Here is a 15,293-nt window from a genome sequence, read left to right on the forward strand (position 1 = left end):
AAATCTTAGCAAAAAGATTACAGCAACTTATCATGAGAATAATACACTATGCCCAAACAGGATTTATTCCAAGAGTGCAAGGCTGGTTCAATATTAGGAAAACTATCAGCATTATTGATCATATTAACAATAAAACTATCAAAAACCATATGAAACCATATGCAGAAAAACCTTTTGACAAAATACAACAGTCATTCCTATCAAAATCCCACATAAATCCTAGATATTCCTATATTTTACTAACAAAGCCCAAAAGCAAGTGATAGAAAGAGAAATTCCATTTAAAGTTACTGTGTGTGTGTGTGTGTGTGTGTATTGGATTACATGCCATCTTGGGTGGGAATGGGGGGAGGAGAGGGAGAAAATTTGGAACTCTAAAACTTGTGGAACTGAGTACTGTAAACTAAAAATAAAAAAAATTGAAGAAAAAAAGACATGCAGAAGAGTTAGCATTCTTTCTTAGGGACTCTAGTTGCCACTTGTAGCTTCTACTTTTGGTAGTTCTAAGGATTAGGATGATTTTCCTGACTTTAAGCCCAAATCTGCCTCCCTACAATTCTGTGGCCCCACCCTGCTCCCCTCAATCAATGCTTTTACACTCTGTTTCCCATAGTTCTCTCCTGGAACCTCTACTCTTGTCTCAATGTCTCTGTCTCTGAGTGTGTGTCTGTCACTCATTTTTTCAGGGTCCAAGTATTCAGTTGTCATCTACCACTGGGTTGAAAAGTCCTAAGTCTACATATACAAACCTTCTCTTTCCTGAGCTCCAGTCATATGCTTGCTTGATATGTGGGAAGGCCCATAGGCATTCCAAATTCACTCATTATCTTTATTACCAAATCCACTCTACTAATTTCACTAATTTTGTTTAAGTCACCAAGGCAACAAGAATTTATTCATCACCTATTGTGTTCCAAGCATTTTACCACCCCTTTTATGAGCTGCCCAGATTCAAAACCTTAGAGTAATACTATACTGATGATGCTCACTCCCACCCCACCTCCAATCCACTAAGTGGCCAAGTTGTCATGACTTTACTTCTCCATATTTCTCACCTACATCCCCTCCCCCCACTCATACCATAACTACCCTAATTCAAGACTGGGCAATATCAACAGTCTCCTAGTCATGGTGAAGGTGAGGGCTTCTCCATCCTTGGAAGCTCAGTGATGCTGTGGATAGAACACTGGGCCTGGACTCAGGAAGACCTGAGTTCAGTTAGCTCAGGGTCTGAGATTAATGGTCTGGACTCAGACCCTTCTGTGACCACTTAGCCTCTGGCTGCTTCAGAGTACTCAACTGTAAAATGAGGGTAATAATAGCACCTCCCTCTTAGGGATGCTGTGAGGATCAAATGAGATAAGTTATAAGGAGCACAGTGCCTGGCAAGTACTTGGAGCTCAGTGAATGGTAGTTCCTTCCCCACCTCCTTCATCTAGCCACTCCTCTCAAGAACCCAGCCTCATGGCTTTCACATTGGCATTCCTAAATCACAACTCTGACCATGTCATTCCTCTGATCAAGAAGCTATAGTGGTAACGAGAGTCCCTAAGAGAGAATACTAACTCTTCTGCTTGTCTTTTAAAGCCCTTCACTATCTTGATCCAGCCTCTCTTTTCAGGCTGATTACCTGTGCCTCCCCTTCATGAATACAACCCTCAGCCAGACTGGCCTATTCACTGTAGCCTACCCTGGACATGACATCCCTGTCTTTGTGCCTTCATACAGGCTGTCCCCCAGGCCTAGAAGGCTCTCCTTCATCTCTCAGAATCCCTACTTTTCACAGGCTCAATTCTGGGGCCACCTTCTTCCACGAGACATTCCTGATATCCCCAGATGTCAGTGCTGCCTTCCTCCTCATCTCCAATCCTGAATTTACTTAACTCTCAACATGTAGTGCTTCAGTAGAATAGAAACTCCTTGGGGACAGGATTGTTCTCTTTTCATCATTGTACCTCTAGGGCCAAACAGAGCACCTGGGACATTGTAAGCACTACGGAAACCCTTCTTCAGGACTCTGATGGCCCTGAGACAGGCTTGAGCCAGCCCCTCCACTGTTTAGAATGGGCTTCTCTTTCCAGAATATTGACAAGGCCTTTGGAGTCAGTGGACAGGAATTTGAGGCCAAGCTCTTTCTTTCAAGGTCACCTGTATGACCTTGAGCAATTAACTGTTCTGTCTAGATCTGTTCACTCATCTGTAAAACAAGCATAATTTGGCCAAAGTTCCCCAAGAAGTCTCTCTATCTTTGATCCCATTTTAATAGTGAGGGTGAAATGTAGGAAGGGAGATTAAGTGCTTAAATAACCTATGGGCCTTTGATCAAGAAGTGATTCCTGTGAAGTGTATTCACTGAATTGGGTTTTTGAGGAAATGTTTGTGCCCTGGTGAAGGTATAGGGAGAAGATTAATGACAATGGGCTCTTTGTACCTGCTGGTGCCACCTTGAATCCAGAGTCATTCTTCTTGGAATCTGTAACAACCTTTTGATGTTCTGGTATTCCATGCATGATATTATAAATGCCTCACTCACCTGTTTCACTAGAGAATATTTTGATGACTTCTGGGTTTGTCCTATAGTCTCCCACGGCCCACGTTCAGGTAGACCTATTTCTAAGTTATAACTTTTCTATGAAAAGTTAGAGAAGCCTTCATTTGCTCAAACAAAGTATATTCCTCACTGACATTATCACAGGATTAGGAGGTGGAAAGGCCACAGGCTATTAAGTGAAACCTGCTCAGAGGAAGAATAGCAAGCTCAGAGAAGGGGTAGCGGTGTGCCCCAAACCAAAGTGATAAGAAGTAGCAGATCCTGGATTTGAAGTCCCATGCTTTGGTGCCAATCTTAAAAAGAAGGTTGAGGTTATGATTCCTGAATGAGAAGTTAAAAGTATCTCAATGTGAAGTCCGTGCTACAACCTAATAGCTGCCAGAGGACCTGAATCCTTGTGTTGGAGAAAGGAATTTTGCATATGATTAGTAGATACCTCAATTGCCCTGGATGCTCCTTTTGTAAAAAAGGGTGCACAAACTGCATCTCTGGAGTAATAAGCTATGTCAGAGGCCAGTGGTGACCTTGTTTCCTACCCATGCCTCCTGCTGTGATGTGGGGAAAACTGAGAACTCAAGTGATGTTATTGTGGCTATGCAACCAAGCTCTCTCCAATCTGTAACTGTTCAGTCCCAGGCTTCCTAAATGGGAGGAAATTCCATTAATAATGTAGACAAGCTTCTCTCTGGACAACAGTTTAAATGCAAGTTTTTTATCCTGGCAAGGACCTCAATAATCCTGTGTCTCTGGGTTGCTATACACTGACTCACACTTATCCTAAACAAGGATTCCTCCCCTGGTATGCTGGTCAGTTAATTTGCTACACACAAGAACCCACTAAAGAACAGATTCACTGACCTACCCAGTATGTGTAGGGAAAACTTTCAAACAGGATGTTTGAGAATCTGGGTTCCAGTGAATTGTTAGGTTCTTCCTACTATCATGTGAGGTCATGTGAGGTAGAATGCTGTAAGGGCAAGCAAAGTGGGACTTTTTGCTGTTTTTTCTTTGGGAGTGCTTCTCAGCACTAATGCAATCAAGTGCCTTTGATTGAGTCTTGCCCTTGCTTGTAGGAAGGCCCACATCCTTTTGCTAATTAGGTCATGAGAGGTGTGAAGCCATTGGGCCCTGAAAAAAGGGTATATATATACTGTGAGGGTAGCTGTTAAGCTAGAACTATTGGAACTGCAGGAGGAGAGGTTTTGCTTGGGGTTCACTCATTAGAAGAGTGTTGGTGTGGAGACTCTGAGTAGCCGTTAAGGAGCCCCCTCGCTTTGAAAATCCAGATGTTGGTGCTTTTCACTCTGGTAACTATGTATGTATAGCTTTCTTCAGACAGCTAGAAGCCTGTCTGTAGATTGGTGTTATTTGCTCTGTTTATATTTTCTCTGTTTGTAATTTCTGTTTGTATTTGTTCTGAAGTTCAGGGTGCTGACTTTTCCCCCTGAACTAATGAATGATATATGTATGTTTAATTAAAGTAAGATTGTTAAACCCTTAATGTTGCTTATCTTAGAAAAGCAAATCAAAGAACCTGTGCTAGCAGCACTACTGTGTGCTGGTGTTATTGGCCTTATACCTCCACAGCAACTGCTAATAAAATTGTTCTTACAAATGCATTATGAGCTATCACAGCCTTCATAGTCAGTGAAACCAATAAAGTCATAGGTTCCCAGTAAAGAAATCTTCACTCACTGGCACTGATGGTTTTAGACATTGCCCCAGGTTATCTGCTAGCTAGTGAAGAAGGCAACTGTGCCACAACTTCATGTTGATTTGGCATGAAAATCAGTGGAGAAGTGGTAACATCCAGGGAGAAGATTAGGGAATGGTCAACTGGTTCTCCAACTTAAAGCAGAAATAGCCAAGGGATTTGTTCTTGTGGTCAAGGTGAGGCCATCCTCAATCAGTTTCCCCAATCCTCATCTTGTCTGCCATAGAGTACTACAGAAGTCCAAGGCATTCTGAGATATATCCAATGAAAAGTTGTATCCTCATCTGTTTTTTATGTCCTCTGAAGTGAAAACCTATGGTGAGACAGCCTGGGAAAGAGTGATCAGGGGTTGTATTGAGTGGCCAGATCTGCCTTTGGCCCTACTTTTCCAGATATGGCTCATGTTAAGGCCAACCTGTAATCACTTCTCATTAGAACTGGCCAATGAAACTCTTCCACAAGCTTGCTGATGAGGCAGTTATTCAATTCTCCTCTTCCTGAACAGGCTTTCCTGGTAAATCCTTAGAGATGCCCACTTTGCTACTGGCCCATGTTCTTCTCATCACCTCACCAACCATGTGATAACTAACATGTCAGGCCCATTGTATGAAAACCCTATTGAAATCAGACCCCTAGTGGTTATGTGCCTTAAACCAGATCCCTTATCTTGTTGCTCATCTGGGCCACTACTCTGCATTCCATCCCATGGCATGGTTGGGGAGTGGAATCTGACATGACACTCTCTCCCTGACCAAACTGCTGTTCATTTGTCCATACCCTCCTAAATGCTTGGTTGTGAGTATGAACAAACTATTTGAACCTATGCAACTGTTGCTTTGTGCCATTCACCTGAATTAATTGCGACTTCCACAATAGATCTTAAATCTATCCCCTTCTCATTACTTAACTGGAATATTTTAATGGCATCCTCAATTTACTGAAGGATTAAAACGGGGATTAAGGATTAAGGAAGAAGGGAAGAAGCATAGACTAGCAGAGCAAAATTTCATGGTCAAGACTTTGAGTATGCTGGCTTCTGTCTGACTCCTACAATGACACTTTGAAACCTTCCAAATACTACTTTTATTGGATATTGGCCCATGTGATAGTTCAGTCCCAGTTAAGGGGGGCAAAAAAGAGCCAAATGACATCATAAATTTAGGGAACTAGTAATGGATTCCTTCAGTGTTAATCTAGCCATTCAGACCAAATCAACACAATTAAAAATGTCTACTAAACCCATACATAGCTAAGGTCACCTGACATAGGAGAAGAATGAATAGTGCATACTAACTAAGGGAAGTAATAATGTTACCCACCTACAAGAGCAAAATGTGGAGTAAAGATATCCAAAAAATGGCTCAAACTGGCCATCCTTTCATACTATGTCTAGGAAAAAAACATAAGTTTTGCTAAACAAGGAATTTCTATATTTGAGGGGACACCACTTTAGTTCCTTATAAGTTGACTGCCATTTGGAACTAGATCTGGTAAAGGCAACTCCAAATGAACATGTTCATAAGAGAATGCATGATTTTACCCAGGAAACCCATTGGTCTTCTAAGCTTCCTTTTTACTGTTAAGGACATAACCATCCCTCCAGCCACGCTACGTTGCAATCTCAAAGTTGTACTCTGATAGGGGAACTTGGATTCTATCTTGCCTAGAATTAAGCTCTCCTTCACTTTCTGGCCACCAGCTCTAAACTATATCCCCTTTCCTCTCTTTGAAGCTCCCCTTCAGGTAGTCTATTTTCCTACCAGAATGGCATCTCACTAAGGTCATCTTGTTTTTTATCTTCATTATCTATCACTATCTCTACAATATTGCTTATATGCATCCCATTCTCTCTACTTACATAATCTCATCTCTTATCACATGGACTACATCCTCTTTCAAGCTTATTTTTAAGAATATACAATTCCTTTTCACACTTTATTGTTTAGCCAATTGGTCTTCTCGATCTTCTTTACAAATGACACCTAATTTTTTCATCTGCATACCTTTGCAAAGGCTGTCTGCCATGATTGGTGCGAAATATGTGCTTAATAAGTGCTACTTATCATTGAGGAAAATACCAGTCTTTTCGTGACATCTAGTGTCTACAAAGGATATTTCAGTTTACTGAAACTTTAAGACCAGAGAAGGAGAAAGGCAGAAACAGACTAGGAAAGCAACATTTTATGGTCAACACTTTTTGTATGCTAGTCCTAATTCATCTCCTACTATGACACTTTGATACATTCTAATTCCTGCTTCTATTTCCCATGTAACAGTTCAGTACTGGTGAAGATGACAAAAAAGGCAAATCAATTCTTGAATTTATGGAAATAGTCATGGATTCCTTCAGTGTAAATATAGCCAACCCAACCATCACCATTGAAATGCCTACTAAACTCTTAATTACACCAAAAACCATCCATTACAACATAAAACTAAATAGCAATGGAGACCACATTTAGCTGTTTTTATATTACAATGTATGGCTTAACGAGCAAAGGATTAATTTTACCCAATGATAAAAGCAAACCTTGGAGTTTGTCAGTGTATCCCTGACCTTATCCACGAAGTTTTAACTTCAGAAATTACTTACGAAGGGCATCTCCTTCTCTTCTTTCTCTCCCCACAAACACCCCTATTTTGATAGATGTGATGACTCAGTCATATAAGTAAGAGTCAGGCAACAGTAGATAAAAGGAGTAGAACAAGTCTGAAAGATAATTCCAAGTTTGCTACTTTAGAGTTAGTCGATAAGTGAAGAAAACTCCCGCAGGATGAGCAAGATCTTAAGAGAAAATGAGGATTCCAGTAATACAGAGCACTGAAACAGCAGGAGGGAAGGATCCAACTAGAGGGCAATGTTCAGCTTTCTAGGGGTTTGTGAATTCACCAGTAAAAGGGTAGCACCTCTTCAGTTGGACAAAAAGAAGATTGTATTTCTCACTATTCCTGGCTTTACTCTTCTTAGATATACACCAATCACACCTGAGGTAGAGAGCCCCATGTGTCTTCAGTTGGACAAAAAGAAGATTGGATTTCTCACTATTCCTGGCTTTACTCTTCTTAGATATACACCAATCACACCTGAGGTAGAGAGCCCCATGTGTAACTCCAAACAATAGCTGGAAATGAAGTTGTTTGGCAGCGAAATCTTGGAGGTATAAAATTGTGTTCAGGAGTGTAGGTGTAGGAGGCTGTCCCTTCCTATAGAGCCATTACTATTTAAAGTCAACCCTTTTCATGCAGAATAGAGCAGGTTGCTTTCTAGTTTCTGCTTCTCAATCCTAAAAGGTCCCCCATGGGAAAAACCTAGAGGGATTCCTGACACTTTGGGGTAACGGGGGAATGAGTAATGGACAAAAATAATTCTTGGTAACATCTAAATCATGGTGGATTTGCTTTTGTTTGCATTCTAATTTGAAAAATTATGAATGGCATCATGTCATTTGCTGTGAAATTTCCTTTCAAAATGTAAAATTAAGGAGTGAATGATCCAAGTTCATGATTTTGTCCTGTGCCTCTTTATATGTGAATGTTTTGACTCCTGTGAAAAACTAAACTTTTTTGAGAGACAGAGAGAGAGGGAGGGGGGGAGGGGGAGAGAGAGAGAGAGAGAGAGAATATCAGAAGAAAGGAGAGGAACCAAATGTAGATGGCCTACTCAAGGAATTCATAGTTAGTTGGGAAAGGAAGGAAGAAAAAAGAAAGGAAGAAAGAAAGAAAAGGAAAAAAAGAGAAATAAAAGAAAATGGTTAGTCTCAAATATCAGAAGTTTGGTGAAGACTTTACCACTGTTAAATCAGGCATGCAAGTGAATATTTGTCTAGTGCCCAGTGCTAGTGTAGAAAAATTCAAGTACACTAAACCTGAAAGTAAGTCAAAAGCTACAGCTTGGGTCTTTGTAGTAATTAGGAGAGTTGGGATTCATACTTGCTCTCTCTAAGTCCAAATGCAGTGTTCTTGCCAATGGACCACATTCTCCCATTCTGAACAAAGCCTCTCTCTTCTAAGTCACTGACCACTTTCCCAAATGTGTGCTTTCTAACTGCTGCCTCCATTCTGTCTTCATACAGCCATTCCTTTAAGCAACACAAGTGGACCCCAGGATTGTAGTCATAGATTTAGTGCTCGAATGAACTTCAGAGGCCTTCTATTCTAACCCTCTCAGTTTATAGAAGAAAAAACTGATGTCCAGAGAGGCAAAATGAGTTGTCTGAGAGCACACAGCTAGTAAGTATTTGAAGCAGGATTCAAACCAAGGTCTTTCTGACTCAAAATTGAGCACCATATTTACTAGATATGATCCTATGTTCTCACCTCACTAGGCTATTCTCATATCTCTGGAAGTTTTAAGACTGAAAGTGTGAGGGACTTAAATTGTTAAACGAAAAATAATTTCCCCAAAGCTCAGCCATCTAGTGACCTTTTGGTAGATATGTAGTGGCTGAAAGTGAAGACTCTGGCTTCCTCTCTACATAATACTACATCTTGAATGTGTGAACTCTTTCACTCAGTTTTGCCTTTCACTGAAATGACTTTGTAAAGGATTTACATAACTGCTTAGTTTATGAGAGACATCACTAGATAGAAAAACATCACTCCAGCACCAAAGATAATGGAAAGCTCCTGTTGGTAGCCTATCACATATATAACTTAATCCAATAATACTGAGATGCATGAGAGGGAGGCTGTGGTAAGATGGTGGCACTACCATCCTCTGCTTTTTAGAAAAAAAATCTTCTATCTTAGTCTGATGCAAATGTATCAGCTTCTTCTCACCCAGCCCTACACATATATTGACTGCCATAGACTACAATGTGTCAAGTATCACCATAAAAGAGCAATGTGACACATGCTCTAAAGAACCTACATCCAGGGTTATCACTTCCAAGAAAAACTCATTCTTCCTACAGCCCCTTTACTAGGTAAACAGAATAAGGAAACAAAGATGCCTTTACTTGTCATTTTCCATGTCTCAGAACCCATAATACTAAAAGTTCATCTGAAATACTTATGATAGAGCTGATGGGAATTTCACCAAAGTATTCAGTTCTAATATCGGTTCCAAGGTCTGGCCCAAGACAGATGCTAAGAAACTTATGACTGACTGGCACTGCCCTAAGGAAACCTCATACTGGCTATAGGGGTGACATGACTAAACATTTTTATGTATGTGAGATTTAGAGAGTAAGAATTATTACACATACACAACTATATACATACATGTATATGTATGTCTATACATATATATAGACATCTGTCTTACTCAACATAGAAGTAGAAGGGTGAGGGGATAACAGAAGGGGAGTTACACGAATGGGGCAGATAAATGCAGTGGTCAGAAGCAAAAGAGACTTTAGAAGAAGGGCAAGATAAAAAGAGAATTATTAAAAGAAAACAGGATAACAGGAAATGCACAATTAGTCATTTTAACTGCAAGTGTGAATTGGATGAATTCACACATAAAATGGAAGCAAAAAGCAGAATGGAATAGAAACCAGAATCCAACAATATGTTATTTACAAGGAACACATTTAAAAGAGAGGGAGACACACACACAAAGTTAAAATAAGGAGCTGGAACAGACTCTATTATGCTTCAGCTGCAATATAAAAAGGTAGGGAAACTACATCTTGCCAAAGGTACCCTAGACAGTGAAGCAATATCAATACTAATTAAATAGGTACAAATGGCATAGTATCCAAATTCTTAAAGCCAAAGCTACATGAGTTACAGGAAGAAAAAGACAGGAAAACTACAGTAGTGAGGGATTTCAACTTTCCTCTTCCAGACTTAGATAAATCTACAGATAAAATAAATAAGAAAGAAGTTAGAGGGATAAATAGAATCTTTCAAAAGTTTGGTATGATAGACCTCTGAAGAAAACTGAATGGAAATAGAAAGACGCATCCTTTTTTCTCAGATGTATATGGCACCTTTACAAAAACTGACCATATATTTAAAAATAATCTCATAACCAAATGTAGAAAAACAGCAATATCAAATGTACTCTTTGCAAACCACAATGCAATACAAATTACATTCAAAAAAGGGCTGTGGAAGCATAGATAAAAAATAATTAGAAACTAAATACACGAATCCTAAAGAATGAATGGGTCAAGGAATTAATCATAGAAACAATCGATAATTTCATTCAAGAGAATGCCAGCAATGATACAACACACGAAAATTTGTGGGATGTAGCCAAAGGAGTACTTAGGAGAAATTTTCTATATCTAAACATTTACATCAATAACATAAAGAGCAGATCAATTACTTAGGCATGCAATGAAAAGAACAAATTAAAAATCTCCAATTATACACCAAAATGGAAATCCTGAAAATAAAAATGAGATTAATAAGATCAAAAATAATAAAAAAAACCATGCAATACATAAATAAAACTAAGAGCTGGTTTTATGAACAAAAGCAATAAAATAGATAAACCATGGGTTAATTTGTTTTTTTAAGGAAACAGAATAAACAAATGACCAGCCTCAAAAATTAGAAGGGTGAATGCATAACCAATGAAAATGACATTAAAGCAATTATAAGGAGTTAATTTACCCAATTATGTTTCAGTAAAACTGGCAATTTAAGTGGAATGGATGAATGTTCATGAAAATATACACTGGCCATGTTAACAGAAGAGGAAATAGAATACTTAAATAACCCTACCTTAGAAAAAGAAACTGAACATGCCATAATTGAGCTTCCTAAGAAAAAATTCCCACAATCAGATGGATTTATAAGTGAATGCTACCAAACATTTAAAGAACAATTAATCTCAATATTCTATAAACTATTTGAAAAAATAGACAAAGAGGGAGTCCTACCAAATTCCTTTTATGGCACAAATATGGTTTTAATACCTAAATCAGAGCAAGCAAAAACAGAGCCTATAGACCAATATTCCTAATTAATATTGATGCAAAAATTTGAAATAAACTACTAGCAAAGAGATTACAGCAATATATCACAAAGATTATACACTATAACCAGGTGGGATCTGTACCAAGAATGCAGCGCTGGTTCAATATTAGGTAAACTATAAGCATATATAATCATATCTATAACAAAAGCAACATAATTACATGATTTTATCATATAAGTATGCAGAAAAAAGCTTTTGACAAATTATAATGCTCATTACTATTAAAAACACTAGAAAGCATAGGAATTTATTGAGCCTTTTTAAAAATTATAAGTAGTATCTATCTAAAATCAAGAGAAAACATTAATTGTAATGCTTGAAGCTTGAAGCTTTCCCAGTAAGATCAAGGATGAAATGAGGATGTCTATTACCATCATGATTATTCAATTTTGTATTAGAAGTGCTAGCTATGCGGCAGCTAGGTGGCGCAGTGAGTAGAGTACCAGACCTGGTGTCAGGAGGACCTGAGTTCAAATCTGGCCTTCAGACACTTGACACACTTACTAGTAGCTGTGTGACCTTGGGCAAATCACTTAATCCCCACCCCCCTAAAAAAAAGAAGTGCTAGCTACAGTAATTCCATTTCCTTTTCCAATGACAAATAGAGGTTAAGTCACTTGCCCAAGGTCAGAAGGTTAGGTATTTTCTGAGGCTGGATTTGAACTCAGGTCTTCGTGACTCCAAGTCCTAATACTCTAACCAATGTGTCACTTAGCTGCCCAGGATATAAAATAAACCCACACAAACCTCCAGCATTCTATATACTACCAACAAAACCCAGCAGAAAGAGTTAGAAATAGAAATTCCATTTTAAATAACTGAAGACAATATAAAATACTTGGGAATCTACCTGCCAAGACAAACCCATGGATTACATGAATACAATTGCAACACACTTTTCACACAAATAAAGACAGATCTAAATAAACAACAGGATATTAACAGCTCATGGTTAGGCTAAGCCAGTACAATAAGAATGACAATCCTACTTAGTTAATTCACTCATTCAGTGTCATACTGATCAAATTATCAAAGAATTACTTTATAGAGAGAGAAAAAAATAACAACAAAATTCATCTGAAAAAACAAAAGGTCAAGAATCTTAAGAGGAGACCTATCCCAGAATGTTACAGAAGCTAGACAACTACATGAGACATCTGAGATGAAAGACAAAAGGTGTGATGAAATGGACATTGGGAGTGGGCCACTAAAATACAAAAAAAGACTTGGTGATAGCTAATGTTGATGGTCATATGGTCATCACTGTACTAATTTGACATTTTCCTTCACTGCATCGGTATATTGAATTCTCTGATTTATCTTTGCTGTCATTTAAACTTCCTCTCTGAAATTAATTCGTCCATGGCTTTAGATATTCTTATTATAGCTTGTATTGTAATTGGTCAATCTTGTTCTTACATTAATTTCTCAACGAAAATTGGAACACGTCTCCCAATGACAAAAGGGAGAAATTGAGAAAATCAAATGATTCTGATCCCACTTTGTAATTGAAACCATTCTGTATCTCCCCCAATATCTTGTAAAATTGTCCAAATCACATATCTTTATCTCTGAACTTAGTTCAGCTAGTCTATACTGAATTAAGTGTAGAAATTCAGTTTCCCCACTAATCACCAAATACTATTGATTCTTCCTTTGCCTCCCTAGGGGTGGACTGGAAGAAATTGCAACAAATGCAGTAATTCTCTTGTGGTCGTGTTTTCCCCACATGTGCTTGTATTGTTGTTGTGGCTTGTGTCTCCAATGTAACTCACTCCTCTTCTTCCTCAATGTTAACAAAACCATTCCTGAATTGCTTAGGGCACTTTGCGGATGATACTATCAGAAAGACTGTATGAGCAAGTCATTAGGGGTGGAGTATATAGGGCTACACCAGAGCTTAGGAACATGACCTCAAGTCTCACAGGGATTGTAAATTACCTTGAGTAAAAGTAAAAAGCAAAAGAAGCTTTAACACCACAGGAATACTTGCACATGACCCTGGGCCATCCTGGAACTATGCCTTCCTTGTCCTGTTTCTGCATAATACATGACCTAGCTTGGGGTTGGTGTGGGGATCCATGATGTTACTTTGTCCTGCTGCCATGCAGAGCAAACAGCCTCTAGTAAGTAAACAGCCCCAATTAACTGAATTAACCCTAATAAAACCTACTAATAACCAAGCTGCTATGAGCCCCTCTTTCTTTGGTATTCTCTCAGAGGGTATGCACCCTACAAGTGATATAATTAGGGCAGAACAGATTTGCCCCCTTACATTTGGCCTAGTTGTCAGGATAGTCTGCCCCCTTGCACTATCTGTCTATCTATCTATCTAGTTATCTAGCTATCTATCTATCTCCTGAATCAGTCTCTCTCCTGAGATCTCCATCAACAACTGCCTCTTGGACTTTCCAAAATGGATATCCCATAGGCAGCTCAAACTTGCCTATTTCTATGCAGCCACTGCCATCCTCTCAGTTGCCAAATCTTATCATTTCTTCCTCCACAATATATCTCTGTCTTGAATCTATTCCCTTCTCTCTATTCACAGTTATTATCCTAGGCTATATCTTTATCACCTTCCACCTGGACTATTCCAAGAGTCTTATATTTGCTCTCCATATCCAAAGTCTCTCTTTACTTCAATCCATCCTCCCCAAAGCTACCAAAGGAGTTTTCCTAAAACACAAGTCCACACAAACAAACAAAACAAGCCAGAAACAAATCAGGTGGTTCCTTATTACCTTTAGGGTTACATACAAATTCTTCTCTTTAGCATTTAAAACCCTTTACAATTTGGTTTCAATCCTCCTTTCAAGCTCTATTAATACGACTTCTCTTTACTCACTCTTTGGAAGTTAGACTGGCCCTCTTGGGGTTCTTCATATAAAACTCTCCATCTCCAATCTTTGTGCCAGCTGTCCCCCTTGTCTAGCATACTCCACCCCACCCACGATAGTTCCTTCAAAGCTCAGTTCAAGGGCTACCTCCTACATGAATCTTTTCTTGATTCTTCCAACAGCTCCTGTGGGCCAGGCCAGGCTGTGAATTAAAGGAAAAACAAAACACTCCCTGCCCTTGAGAAAAGTACATCCACTTAGTGGAGACTACTTGTATACATATTTGTATATTCAAAGTATAAAGTAAATATAAGGTAATGGGGGAGAGAAGCTTGTAGGCCAAGTCAATGTAATAAAAATGACAATTCTACCCAAATTAATCTACTTATTCAGTGCCATGCCAATCAAACTACCAAAAATCCTAACAAAAGTCTTCTTGAAGAACAAAAGGTCAAGGATATGAATGGAATCAATGAAAAAATGTGAAAAGTGGTCTAGCTGTACCAGATCTTAAAATGTATTATAAAGTGCTAATTCTTGAAACAATCTGGTACCTGGAAGAACAAAAGGTCAAGGATATCAAGGGAATCAATGAAAAAAATGTGAAGGAAGGTGGTCTAGCCTTACCAGATCTCAAATTGTATTATAAAGTGGTAATTATCAAAATAATCTGATACTGGCTAAGAAACAGAGTAGTAGATCAGTGGAATAGATTAGGGTGAAATTACATTATAGTGAATGATCATAGTAGTCTAGTATATGATAAAACCAAAGATCGAAGCTTTTGGTACAAAAACTCAATATTTGACAAAAACTGCTAGGAAAAAGGGAAAAATGTATGGCAGAAACTATGTATAGAGGAACATCTCACACTGTATACCAAAATAAAGTCAAAATGGGTAGAGGATTTAGACATAAAGGGTGATACCATAAGCAAATTTGGAGAGCATGGAATAGCTTATTTGTTATATCTATGCATAAGAGAAGAATTTAGGACCAAAGAAAATACAAAGAGCATTATAAAATGTAAAACAGATAACGTTGATTATATGAAATTAAAAAGTTTTTCCACAAAAAACCCAATATAACCAAAATTAAAATAAAAGCAGAAAACTGGGGCAAAATTTTGCAACAAGTATCTCTGATAAAAGTCTCATTTCTCAGATATATACAGAACTGAGTCAGATTGACAAGAATACAAGTCATTTCCCAATCGATAAATGGTCAAAGGATATGAACAGGTAGTTTTCAGAC

Source organism: Trichosurus vulpecula (assembly GCF_011100635.1).
Source record: "Trichosurus vulpecula isolate mTriVul1 chromosome X unlocalized genomic scaffold, mTriVul1.pri SUPER_X_unloc_2, whole genome shotgun sequence".
Classification (NCBI taxonomy): Eukaryota; Metazoa; Chordata; class Mammalia; order Diprotodontia; family Phalangeridae; genus Trichosurus; species Trichosurus vulpecula.